Source organism: Spermophilus citellus (assembly GCF_964194105.1).
Source record: "Spermophilus citellus genome assembly, chromosome: 2".
NCBI classification, from domain to species: domain Eukaryota; kingdom Metazoa; phylum Chordata; class Mammalia; order Rodentia; family Sciuridae; genus Spermophilus; species Spermophilus citellus.
In genome coordinates, this window is record NC_138183.1 from 119858736 (window position 1) to 119873249 (window position 14514).

A 14514-nucleotide genomic window follows, 5' to 3' on the forward strand; every position below is an offset into this window, starting at 1 on the left:
ACATGTAGTTGGAACTCTAAATCAAACACAGTTTGTGCTAGCTCTTTGAAACTTGACACAATAAAGTAGTTCCAAGTTCTATCTCTATGGTTTGTATCCTATTGATGAAGCCCTAAGCAGAGACTGCCGCAAATCACTTACATAGAAAGGGGTTGCCAAGCTTCCAAAAAACTACGAGTTTCCTGAAATCTCAGCACACATTTTTTCACCCAATCTTGATGGCACTTAGAGGTAATGATCAGTACCCCAATGCCAGTTGGCTCACCAAATTTCGTTCTGCTAGGTTATACCGTTCGTTGGCAGTAACAGTTTTAATTTTTAGGTTTCACTCTGTTTTCTCCTATATGGATACATGTATTTGGAAGTCTAAATCAAACACGGTTTGTGCTAGCTCTTTGAAACTTGACACAATAAAGTGGTTCAAAGTTCTATCTCTACGGTTTGTTTCCTATTAATGTAGCCCTAAGCACAGACCGGCGCAAATCACTTTCATGGAAAGGGGTTGCCAAGCTTCCAAAAAGTACGAGTTTTATGAAATCTCAGCACACATTTTTTCACCCAATCTTGATGACACTTACAGGTAATGATCAGTACCCCAATGCCACTTGGCTCACCAAATTTCGTTCTTCTAGGTTAAACCGTTCGTTGGCAGTAACAGTTTTAATTTTTAGGTTTCACTCTGTTTTCTCCTATATGGATACATGTAGTTGGAACTCTAAATCAAACACGGTTTGTGCTAGCTCTTTGAAACTTGACACAATAAAATAGTTCCAAGTTCTATCTCTACGGTTTGTTTCCTATTAATGTAGCCCTAAGCACAGACCGGCGCAAATCACTTTCATGGAAAGGGGTTGCCAAGCTTCCAAAAAGTACGAGTTTCCTGAAATCTCAGCAAACATTTTTTCACCCAAACTTGATGACACTTTCAGGTAATGATCAGTACCCCAATTCCGCTTGGCTCACCAAATTTCGTTCTTCTAAGTTATACTGTTCGTTGGCAGTAACAGTTTTAATTTTTAGGTTTCACTCTGTTTTCTCCTATATGGATACATATAGTTGGAACACTAAATCAAACACGGTTTGTGCTAGCTCTTTGAAACTTGACACAATAAGTAGTTCCAAGTTCTATCTCTATGGTTTCTTTCCTATTGATGTAGCCCTAAGGAAAGACTGGCACAAATCACTTTCAGGGAAAGGGGTTGCCAAGCTTCCAAAAAACTTCGAGTTTCCTGAAATCTCAGCACACATTTTTTCACCCTATCTTGTTGACACTTTCAGGTAATGATCAGTACCCCAATCCCACTTGGCTCACCAAATTTCGTTCTTCTAGGTTAAACCCTTCCTTGGCAGTAACAGTTTTAATTTTTAGGTTTCACTCTGTTTTCTCCTAAATGGATACATGTAGTTGGAACTCTAAATCAAACACGGTTTGTGCTAGCTCTTTGAAACTTGACACAATAAAGTAGTTCCAAGTTCTATCTCTACGGTTTGTTTCCTATTAATGTAGCCCTAAGCACAGACCGGCGCAAATCACTTTCATGGAAAGGGGTTGCCAAGCTTCCAAAAAGTACGAGTTTCCTGAAATCTCAGCACACATTTTTTCACCCAAACTTGATGACACTTTCAGGTAATGATCAGTACCCCAATCCCGCTTGGCTCACCAAATTTCGTTCTTCTAAGTTATACTGTTCGTTGGCAGTAACTGTTTTAATTTTTAGGTTTCACTCTGTTTTCTCCTATATGGATACATGTAGTTGGAACTCTAAATCAAACACGGTTTGTGCTAGCTCTTTGAAACTTGACACAATAAAGTAGTTCCAAGTTCTATCTCTACGGTTTGTTTCCTATTAATGTAGCCCTAAGCACAGACCGGCGCAAATCACTTTCATGGAAAGGGGTTGCCAAGCTTCCAAAAAGTACGAGTTTTATGAAATCTCAGCACACATTTTTTCACCCAATCTTGATGACACTTACAGGTAATGATCAGTACCCCAATGCCACTTGGCTCACCAAATTTCGTTCTTCTAGGTTAAACCGTTCGTTGGCAGTAACAGTTTTAATTTTTAGGCTTCACTCTGTTTTCTCCTATATTGATACATGTAGCTGGAACTCTAAATCAAACACAGTTTGTGCTAGCGCTTCGAAACTTGACACAATAAAGTAGTTCCAAGATCTATCTCTATGGTTTGTTTCCTATTGATGTAGCCCTAAGCAAAGACTGGCGCAAATCACTTTCATGGAAAGGGGTTGCCAAGCTTCCAAAAAACTTCGAGGTTCCTGAAATCTCAGCACACATTTTTCACCCAGTCTTGATGACACTTTCAGGTAATGATCAGTACCCCAATCCCACTTGGCTCACCAAATTTCGTTCTTCTAGGTTAAACCGTTCGTTGGCAGTAACAGTTTTAATTTTTAGGCTTCACTCTGTTTTCTCCTATAAGGATACATGTAGTTGGAACTCTAAATCAAACACGGTTTATGCTAGCTCTTTGAAACTTGACACAATAAAGTAGTTCCAAGTTCTATCTCTATGGTTTGTTTCCTATTGATGTAGACCTAAGCAGAAACTGGCGCAAATCACTTTCATGAAAAGGGGTTGCCAAGCTTCCAAAAAACTCCGAGTTTCCTGAAATCTCAGCACACATTTTTTCACCCAATCTTGATGACACTCTCAGGTAATGATCAGTACCCCAATCCCACTTGGCACACCAAATTTCGTTCTTCTAAGTTAAACCCTTGTTTGGCAGTAACAGTTTTAAATTTTAGGTTTCACTCTGTTTTCTCCTATATGGATACATGTAGTTGGAAGTCTAAATCAAACACGGTTTGTGCTAGCTCTTTGAAACTTGACACAATAAAGTAGTTCCAAGTTCTATCTCTATGGTTTGTTTGCTATTGATGTAGCCCTAAGCAAAGACTGGCGCTAATCACTTTCATGGAAAGGGGTTGCGATGCTTCCAAAAATCTACGAGTTTCCTGAAATGTCAGCACACATTTTTTCACCCAATCTTGATGGCACTTACAGGTAATAATAAGTACCCCAATGCCACTTGGCTCACCAAATTTCGTTCTTCTAGGTTAAACCGTTCGTTGGCAGTAACAGTTTTAATTTTTAGGTTTCACTCTGTTTTCTCCTATATGTATACATATAGTTGGAACACTAAATCAAACACGGTTTGTGCTAGCTCTTTGAAACTTGACACAATAAGTAGTTCCAAGTTCTATCTCTATGGTTTCTTTCCTATTGATGTAGCCCTAAGGAAAGACTGGCACAAATCACTTTCAGGGAAAGGGGTTGCCAAGCTTCCAAAAAACTTCGAGTTTCCTGAAATCTCAGCACACATTTTTTCACCCTATCTTGTTGACACTTTCAGGTAATGATCAGTACCCCAATCCCACTTGGCTCACCAAATTTCGTTCTTCTAGGTTAAACCCTTCCTTGGCAGTAACAGTTTTAATTTTTAGGTTTCACTCTGTTTTCTCCTAAATGGATACATGTAGTTGGAACTCTAAATCAAACACGGTTTGTGCTAGCTCTTTGAAACTTGACACAATAAAGTAGTTCCAAGTTCTATCTCTACGGTTTGTTTCCTATTAATGTAGCCCTAAGCACAGACCAGCACAAATCACTTTCATGGAAAGGGGTTGCCAAGCTTCCAAAAAGTACGAGTTTTCTGAAATCTCAGCACACATTTTTTCACCCAATCTTGATGACACTTACAGGTAATGATCAGTACCCCAATGCCACTTGGCTCACCAAATTTCGTTCTTCTAGGTTAAACCGTTCGTTGGCAGTAACAGTTTTAATTTTTAGGTTTCACTCTGTTTTCTCCTATATGGATACATGTAGTTGGAACTCTAAATCAAACACCGTTTGTGCTAGCTCTTTGAAACTTGACACAATAAAGTAGTTCCAAGTTATATCTCTACGGTTTGTTTCCTATTAATGTAGCCCTAAGCACAGACCGGCGCAAATCACTTTCATGGAAAGGGGTTGCCACGCTTCCAAAAAGTATGAGTTTCCTGAAATCTCAGCACACAGTTTTTCCCCCAATCTTGATGACAGTTTCAGGTAATGATCAGTACCCCAATCCCACTTGGCTCACCAAATTTCGTTCTTCTAGATTAAACCGTTCGTTGGCAGTAACAGTTTTAATTTTTAGGTTTCACTCTGTTTTCTCCTATATGGATACATGTAGTTGGAACTCTAAATCAAACACGGTTTGTGCTAGCTCTTTGAAACTTGTCACAATAAAGTAGTTCCAAGTTCTATCTCTACGGTTTGTTTCCTATTAATGTAGCCCTAAGCACAGACCGGCGCAAATCACTTTCATGGAAAGGGGTTGCCAAGCTTCCAAAAAGTACGAGTTTCCTGAAATCTCAGCACACATTTTTTCACCCAATCTTGATGACACTTACAGGTAATTATCATTACCCCAATGCCACTTGGCTCAACAAATGTCGTTCTTCTAGGTTAAACCGTTCGTTGGCAGTAACAGTTTTAATTTTTAGGTTTCACTCTGTTTTCGCCTATATGGATACATGTAGTTGGAACTCTAAATCAAACACGGTTTGTGCTAGCTCTTTGAAACTTGACACAATAAAGTAGTTCCAAGATCTATCTCTATGGTTTGTTTCCTATTGATGTAGCCCTAAGCAAAGACCGGCACAAATCACTTTCATGGAAAGGGGTTGCCAAGCTTCCAAAAAACTTCGAGGTTCCTGAAATATCAGCACACATTTTTCACCCAATCTTGATGACACTTTCAGGTAATGATCAGTACCCCAGTCCCACTTGGCTCACCAAATTTCATTCTTCTAGGTTATACTGTTCGTTTGCAGTAACAGTTTTAATTTTTAGGTTTCACTCTGTTGTCTCCTATATGGATACATGTAGTTGGAACTCTAAATCAAACACGGTTTGTGCTAGCTCTTTGCAACTTGACACAATAAAGTAGTTCCAAGTTCTATCTCTATGGTTTGTTTCCTATTGATGTAGACCTAAGCAGAGACTGGCGCAAATCACTTTAATTTAAAGGGGTTGCCAAGCTTCCAAAAAACTTCGATTTTCCTGAAATATCAGCACAAATTTTTTCCCAAAATCTTGATGACACTTACAGGTAATGATCAGTACCGCAATGCCACTTGGCTCACAAAATTTCATTCTTCTAGGTTAAACCGTTCGTTGGCAGTAACAGTTTTAATTTTTAGGCTTCACTCTGTTTTCTCCTATATTGATACATGTAGCTGGAACTCTAAATCAAACACAGTTTGTGCTAGCGCTTCGAAACTTGACACAATAAAGTAGTTCCAAGATCTATCTCTATGGTTTGTTTCCTATTGATGTAGCCCTAAGCAAAGACTGGCGCAAATCACTTTCATGGAAAGGGGTTGCCAAGCTTCCAAAAAACTTCGAGGTTCCTGAAATCTCAGCACACATTTTTCACCCAGTCTTGATGACACTTTCAGGTAATGATCAGTACCCCAATCCCACTTGGCTCACCAAATTTCGTTCTTCTAGGTTAAACCGTTCGTTGGCAGTAACAGTTTTAATTTTTAGGCTTCACTCTGTTTTCTCCTATAAGGATACATGTAGTTGGAACTCTAAATCAAACACGGTTTATGCTAGCTCTTTGAAACTTGACACAATAATGTAGTTCCAAGTTCTATCTCTATGGTTTGTTTCCTATTGATGTAGACCTAAGCAGAAACTGGCGCAAATCACTTTCATGAAAAGGGGTTGCTAAGCTTCCAAAAAACTCCGAGTTTCCTGAAATCTCAGCACACATTTTTTCACCCAATCTTGATGACACTTTCAGGTAATGATCAGTACCCCAATCCCACTTGGCACACCAAATTTCGTTCTTCTAAGTTAAACCCTTGTTTGGCAGTAACAGTTTTAAATTTTAGGTTTCACTCTGTTTTCTCCTATATGGATACATGTAGTTGGAAGTCTAAATCAAACACGGTTTGTGCTAGCTCTTTGAAACTTGACACAATAAAGTAGTTCCAAGTTCTATCTCTATGGTTTGTTTGCTATTGATGTAGCCCTAAGCAAAGACTGGCGCTAATCACTTTCATGGAAAGGGGTTGCGATGCTTCCAAAAATCTACGAGTTTCCTGAAATGTCAGCACACATTTTTTCACCCAATCTTGATGGCACTTACAGGTAATAATAAGTACCCCAATGCCACTTGGCTCACCAAATTTCGTTCTTCTAGGTTAAACCGTTCGTTGGCAGTAACAGTTTTAATTTTTAGGTTTCACTCTGTTTTCTCCTATATGGATACATGTAGTTGGAACTCTAAATCAAACACGGTTTGTGCTAGCTCTTTGAAACTTGACACAATAAAGTAGTTCCTAGTTCTATCTCTATGGTTTGTTTTCTATTGATGTAGCCCTAAGCAAAGACTGGCGCAAATCACTTTCATGGAAAGGGGTTGCCAAGCTTCCAAAAAAATACGAGTTTCCTGAAATATCAGCACACATTTTTTCACCCAATCTTGATGACACTTTCAGGTAATGATCAGGACCCCAATCCCACTTGGCTCACCTAATTTCGTTCTTCTAGGTTAAACCGTTCGTTGGCAGTAACAGTTTTAATTTTTAGGCTTCACTCTGTTTTCTCCTATAAGGATACATGTAGTTGGGACTATAAATCAAACACGGTTTGTGCAAGCTCTTTGAAACTTCACACAATAAAGTAGTTCCAAGTTCTATCTCTATGGTTTGTTTCCTATTGATGTAGACCTAAGCAGAGACTGGCGCAAATCAGTTTCATGGAAAGGGGTTGCCAAGCTTCCAAAAAACTACGAGTTTCATGAAATCTCAGCACACATTTTTTCCCAAAATCTTGATGACACTTTCAGGTAATGATCACTACCCCAATCCCACTTGACTCACCAAATTTCGTTCTTCTAGGTTAAACCGTTCGTTGGCAGTAACAGTTTTAATTTTTGGTTTCACTCTGTTTTCTCCTATATGGTTACATGTAGTTGGAACTCTAAATCAAACACGGTTTGTGCTAGCTCTTTGAAACTTGACACAATAAAGTAGTTCCAAGTTCTATCTCTATGGTTTGTTTCCTATTCTTGTAGCCCTAGGCAGAGACTGGCGCATATCACTTTCATGGAAAGGGGTTGCCAAGCTTCCAAAAAACTACGAGTTTCCTGAAATCTCAGCACACATTTTTTCACCCAATCTTGATGGCACTTACAGGTAATGATCAGTACCCGAATGCCAATTGGCTCACCAAATTTCGTTCTTCTAGGTTAAACCGTTCATTGGCAGTAACAGTTTAAATTTTTAGGTTTCACTCTGTTTTCTCCTATATGGATACATGTAGTTGGAACTCTAAATCAAACACGGTTTGTGCTAGCTCTTTGAAACTTGACACAATAAAGTAGTTTCAAGTTCTATCTCTATGGTTTGTTTTCTATTGATGTAGCCCTAAGCAAAGACTGGCGCAAATCACTTTCATGGAAAGGGGTTGCCAAGCTTCCAAGAAACTACGAGTTTCCTGAAATCTCAGCACACATTTTTTCACCCAATCTTGATGGCACTTACATGTAATGATCAGTACCCCAATGCCACTTCGCTCACCAAATTTCGTTCTGCTAGGTTAAACCGTTCGTTGGCAGTAACAGTTTTAATTTATAGGTTTCACTCTGTTTTCTCCTATATGGATACATGTAGTTGGAACTCTAAATCAAACACGGTTTGTGCTAGCTCTTTGAAAGTTGACACAATAAAGTAGTTCCAAGTTCTATCTCTATGGTTTGTTTCCTATTGATGTAGCCCTAAGCAAAGACTGGCGCAAATCACTTTCATGGAAATGGGTTGCCAAACTTCCAAAAAACTTCGAGTTTCCTGAAATCTCAGCACATATTTTTTCACCTTATCTTGATGACACTTTCAGGTAATGATCAGGACCCCAATCCCACTTGGCTCACCTAATTTTCTTCTTCTAGGTTAAACCGTTCCTTGGCAGTAACAGTTTTAATTTTTAGGCTTCACTCTGTTTTCTCCTATAAGGATACATGTAATTGGAACTCTAAATCAAACACGGTTTGTGCTAGCTCTTTGAAACTTGACACAATAAAGTAGTTCCAAGACCTATCTCTATGGTTTGTTTCCTATTGATGTAGACCTAAGCAGAGACTGGCGGAAATCACTTTCAAGGAAAGGGGTTGCCAAGCTTCCAAAAAACTATGAGTTTCCTGAAATCTCAGCACACATTTTTTTCCAGAATCTTGATGACACTTTCAGGTAATGATCAGGACCGCAATCACACTTGGCTCACCAAATTTCGTTCTTCTAGGTTAAACCGTTCGTTAGCAGTAGCAGTTTTAATTTTTAGGTTTCACTCTGTTTTCTCCTATATGGATACATGTAGTTGGAAGTCTAAATCAAGCACGGTTTGTGCTAGCTCTTTGAAACTTGACACAATAAAGTAGTTCCAAGTTCTATCTCTATGGTTCGTTCCCTATTGATATAGCCCTAAGCAGAGACTGGCGCAAATCACTTTCAGGGAACGGGGATGCCAAGCTTACAAAAAACTTCGAGTTTCCTGAAATCTCAGCACACTTTTTTTTCACCCAATCTTGATGACACTTACAGGTAATGATCAGTACCCCAATGCCACTTGGCTCACCAAATTTCGTTCTTCTAGGTTAAACCGTTCATTGGCTGTAACAGTTTTAATTTTTAGGTTTCACTCTGTTTTCTCTTATATGGATACATGTAGTTGGAACTCTAAATCAAACACGGTTTGTGCTAGCTCCTTAAAACTTGACACAATAAAGTAGTTCTATGTTCTATCTCTATGGTTTGTTTCGTATTGATGTAGCCCTAAGCAGAGACCGGCGCAAATCACTTTCATGGAAAGGGGTTGCCAAGCTTCCAAAAAACTACGAGTTTCCTGAAATCTCAGCACACATTTTTTCACCCAATCTTGATGACACTTTCAGGTAATGATCAGTACCCCAATCCCACTTGGCTCACCGAATTTTGTTCTTCTAGGTTAAACCGTTCGTTGGCAGTAACAGTTTTAATTTTTAGGTTTCACTCTGTTTTCTCGTATATGGATACATGTAGTTGGAACTCTAAATCAAACACGGTTTGTGCTAGCTCTTTGAAACTTGACACAATAAAGTAGTTCCAAGTTCTATCTCTATGGTTTGTTCCCTATTGATGTAGCCCTAAGCAGAGACTGGCGCAAATCACTTTCAGGGAACGGGGTTGCCAAGCTTCCAAAAAACTTCGAGTTTCCTGAAATCTCAGCACACATTTTTTTCACCCAATCTTGATGACACTTACAGGTAATGATCAGTACCCCAATGCCACTTGGCTCACCAAATTTCGTTCTTCTAGGTTAAACCGTTCGTTGGCTGTAACAGTTTTAATTTTTAGGTTTCACTCTGTTTTCTCTTATATGGATACATGTAGTTGGAACTCTAAATCAAACACGGTTTGTGCTAGCTCCTGAAAACTTGACACAATAAAGTAGTTCTATGTTCTATCTCTATGGTTTGTTTCATATTGATGTAGCCCTAAGCAGAGACCGGCGCAAATCACTTTCATGGAAAGGGGTTGCCAAGCTTCCAAAAAACTACGAGTTTCCTGAAATCTCAGCACACATTTTTTCACCCAATCTTGATGACACTTTCAGGTAATGATCAGTACCCCAATCCCACTTGGCTCACCAAATTTCGTCCTTCTAGGTTAAACCGTTCGTTGGCAGTAAGAGTTTTAATTTTTGGTTTCACTCTGTTTTCTCCTATATGGATACATGTAGTTGGAACTCTAAATCAAACACGGTTTGGGCTAGCTCTTTGAAACTTGACACAATAAAGTAGTTCCAAGTTCTATCTCTATGGTTTGTTTCCTATTCATGTAGCCCTAGGCAGAGACTGGCGCATATCACTTTAATGGAAAGGGGTTGCCAAGCTTCCAAAAAACTACGAGTTTCCTGAAATCTCAGCACACATTTTTTCACCCAATCTTGATGGCACTTACAGGTAATGATCAGTACCCCAATGCCACTTGGCTCACCAAATTTCGTTCTTCTAGGTTAAACCGTTCGTTGGCAGTAACAGTTTTAATTTTTAGGTTTCACTCTGTTTTCTCCTATATGGATACATGTAGTTGGAACTCTAAATCAAACACGGTTTATGCTAGCTCTTTGAAACTTGACACAATAAAGAAGTTCCAAGTTCTATCTCTATGGTTTGTTTCCTATTGATGTAGCCCTAAGCAAAGACTGGCGCAAATCACTTTCATGGAAATGGGTTGCCAAACTTCCAAAAAACATCGAGTTTCCTGAATTCTCAGCACACATTTTTTCACCCTATCTTGATGACACTTTCAGGTAATGATCAGGACCCCAATCCCACTTGTCTCACCTAATTTCGTTCTTATATTTTAAACCATTCGTTGGCAGTAACAGTTTTAATTTTTAGGCTTCATTCTGTTTTCTCCTATATGGATACATGTATTTGGAACTCTAAATGAAACACGGTTTGTGCTAGCTCTTTGAAACTTGACACAATAAAGTAGTTCCATGTTCTATCTCTTTGGTTTGTTTCCTATTGATGTAGCCCTAAGCAGACACTGGCGCAAATCAGTTTCATGGAAAGGGGTTGCCAAGCTTCCAAAAATCTACGAGTTTCCTGAAATCTCAGCACACATTTTTTCACCCAATCTTGATGACACTTTCAGGTAATGATCAGGACCCCAATCCCACTTGGCTCACCAAATATCGTTCTTCTAAATTAAACCCTTGGTTGGCAGTAACAGTTTCAAATTTTTGGTTTCACTCTGTTTTCTCCTATATGGATACATGAAGTTGGAAGTCTAAATCAAACACGGTTTGTGCTAGCTCTTTGAAACTTGACACAATAAAGTAGTTCTAATTTGTATCTCTATGGCTTGTTTCCTATTGATGTAGCCCTAAGCAGAGACCGGCGCAAATCACTTTCATTGAAAGGGGTTGCCAAGCTTCCAAAAAACTACGAGTTTCCTGAAATCTAAGCACACATTTTTTCACCTAAACTTGATGACACTTACAGGTAATGATCAGTACCCCAATCCCACTTGGCTCACCGAATTTCGTTCTTCTAGGTTAAACTTTTCGTTGGCAGTAACAGTTTTAATTTTTAGGTTTCACTCGTTTTTCTCCTATATGGATACATGTAGTTGGAACTCTAAATCAAACACGGTTTTTGCTAGCTCTTTGAAACTTGACACAATAAAGTAGTTCCAAGTTCTATCTCTATGGTTTGTTTCCTATTGATGTAGCCCTAAGCAAAGACTGGCGCAAATCACTTTCATGGAAATGGGTTGCCAAACTTCCAAAAAACTTCGAGTTTCCTGAAATCTCAGCACACATTTTTTCACCTTATCTTGATGACACTTTCAGGTAATGATCAGGACCCCAAACCCACTTGGCTCACCTAATTTCATTCTTCTAGGTTAAACCGTTCGTTGGCAGTAACAGTTTTAATTTTTTGGTTTCACTCTGTTTTCTCCTATATGGATACATGTAGTTGGAACTCTAAATCTAACACGGTTTATGCTAGCTCTTTGAAACTTGACACAATAAAGTAGTTCCAAGTTCTATCTCTATGGTTTGTTTCCTATTGATGTAGACCTAAGCAGAAACTGGCGCAAATCACTTTCATGGAAAGGGGTTGCCAAGCTTCCAAAAAACTCCGAGTTTCCTGAAATCTCAGCACACATTTTTTCACCCAATCTAGATGACACTTTCAGGTAATGATCAGTACCCCAATCCCACTTGGCACACCAAATTTCGTTCTTCTAAGTTAAACCCTTGTTTGGCAGTAACAGTTTTAAATTTTAGGTTTCACTCTGTTTTCTCCTATATGGATACATGTAGTTGGAAGTCTAAATCAAACACGGTTTGTGCTAGCTCTTTGAAACTTGACACAATAAAGTAGTTCCATGTTCTATCTCTATGGTTTGTTTGCTATTGATGTAGCCCTAAGCAAAGACTGGCGCTAATCACTTTCATGGAAAGTTGTTGCAATGCTTCCAAAAATCTACGAGTTTCCTGAAATCTCAGCACACATTTTTACACCCAAACTTGATGGCACTTACAGGTAATGATCAGTACCCCAATGCCACTTGGCTCACCAAATTTCGTTCTTCTAGGTTAAACCGTTCGTTGGCAGTAACAGTTTTAATTTTTAGGTTTCACTCTGTTTTCTCCTATATGGATACATGTAGTTGGAACTCTAAATCAAACATGGTTTGTGCTAGCTCTTTGAAACTTGACACAATAAAGTAGTTCCAAGTTCTATCTCTATGGTTTGTTTTCTATTGATGTAGCCGTAAGCAAAGACTGGCGCAAATCACTTTCATGGAAAGGGGTTGCCAAGCTTCCAAAAAACTACGAGTTTCCTGAAATCTCAGCACACATTTTTTCACCCAATCTTGATGGTACATACATGTAATGATCAGTACCCCAATGCCACTTGGCTCACCAAATTTCGTTCTTCTAGGTTAAACCGTTCATTGGCAGTAACAGTTTTAATTTTTAGGTTTCACTCTGTTTTCTCCTATATGGATACATGTAGTTGGAACTCTAAATCAAACACGGTTTGTGCTAGCTCTATGAAACTTGACACAATAAAGTAGTTCCAAGTTCTATCTCTATGGTTTGTTTCCTACTAATGTAGCCCTAAGCAAAGTCTGGCGCAAATCACTTTCATGGAAATGGGTTGCCAAACTTCCAAAAAACTTCGAGTTTCCTGAAATCTCAGCACACATTTTTTCACCTTATCTTGATGACACTTTCAGGTAATGATCAGGACCCCAATCCCACTTGGCTCACCTAATTTTGTTCTTCTAGGTTAAACCGTTCGTTGGCAGTAACAGTTTTAATTTTTAGGCTTCACTCTGTTTTCTCCTATAAGGATACATGTAATTGGAACTCTAAATCAAACACGGTTTGTGCTAGCTCTTTGAAACTTGACACGATAAAGTAGTTCCAAGTCCTATCTCTATGGTTTTTTTCCTATTGATGTAGACCTAAGCAGAGACTGGCGCAAATCACTTTCATGGAAAGGGGTTGCCAAGCTTCCAAAAAACTACGAGTTTCCTGAAATCTCAGCACACATTTTTTTCCAGAATCTTGATGACACTTACAGGTAATGATCAGGAAAGCAATCACACTTGGCTCACCAAATTTCGTTCTTCCAGGTTAAACCGTTCGTTGGCAGTAACAGTTTTAATTTTTAGGTTTCACTCTGTTTTCTCCTCTATGGATACATGTAGTTGGAAGTCTAAATCAAGCACGGTTTGTGCTAGCTCTTTGAAACTTTACACAATAAAGTAGTTCCAAGTTCTCTCTCTATGGTTTGTTCCCTATTGATATAGCCCTAACCAGAGACTGGCGCAAATCACATTCATGGAAAGGCGTTGCCAAACTTCCAAAAAACTTCGAGTATCCTGAAATATCAGCACACATTTTTTCACCCAATCTTGATGACACTTTCAGGTAATGATCAGTACCCCAATACCACTTGGCTCTCCAGATATCGTTCTTCTAAGTTAAACCGTTCGTTGGCAGTAAGAGTTTTAATTTTTGGTTTCACTCTGTTTTCTCCTATATGGATACATGTAGTTGGAACTCTAAATCAAACACGGTTTGTGCTAGCTCTTTGAAACTTGACACAATAAAGTAGTTCCAAGTTCTATCTCTATGGTTTGTTTCCTATTCATGTAGCCCTAGGCAGAGACTGGCGCATTCACTTTCATGGAAAGGGGTTGCCAAGCTTCCAAAAAACTACGAGTTTCCTGAAATCTCAGCACACATTTTTTCACCCAATCTTGATGGCACTTACAGGTAATGATCAGTACCCCAATGCCACTTGGCTCACCAAATTCCGTTCTTCTAGGTTAAACCGTTCGTTGGCAGTAACAGTTTTAATTTTTAGGTTTCACTCTGTTTTCTCCTATATGGATACATGTAGTTGGAACTCTAAATCAAACACGGTTTGTGCTAGCTCTTTGAAACTTGACACAATAAAGTAGTTCCAAGTTCTATCTCTATGGTTTGTTTCCTATTGATGTAGCCCTAAGCAAAGACTGGCACAAATCACTTTCATGGAAATGGGTTGCCAAACTTCCAAAAAACATCGAGTTTCCTGAAATCTCAGCACACAATTTTTCACCCTATCTTGATGACACTTTCAGGTAATGATCAGGACCCCAATCCCACTTGTCTCACCTAATTTCGTTCTTATATGTTAAACCGTTCGTTGGCAGTAACAGTTTTAATTTTTAGGCTTCATTCTGTTTTCTCCTATATGGATACATGTAGTTGGAACTCTAAATCAAACACGGTTTGTGCTAGCTCTTTGAAACTTGACACAATAAAGTAGTTCCAAGTTCTATCTCTTTGGTTTGTTTCCTATTGATGTAGCTCTAAGCAGAGACTGGCGCAAATCACTTTAATGGAAATGGGTTGCCAAGCTTCCAAAAAACTACGAG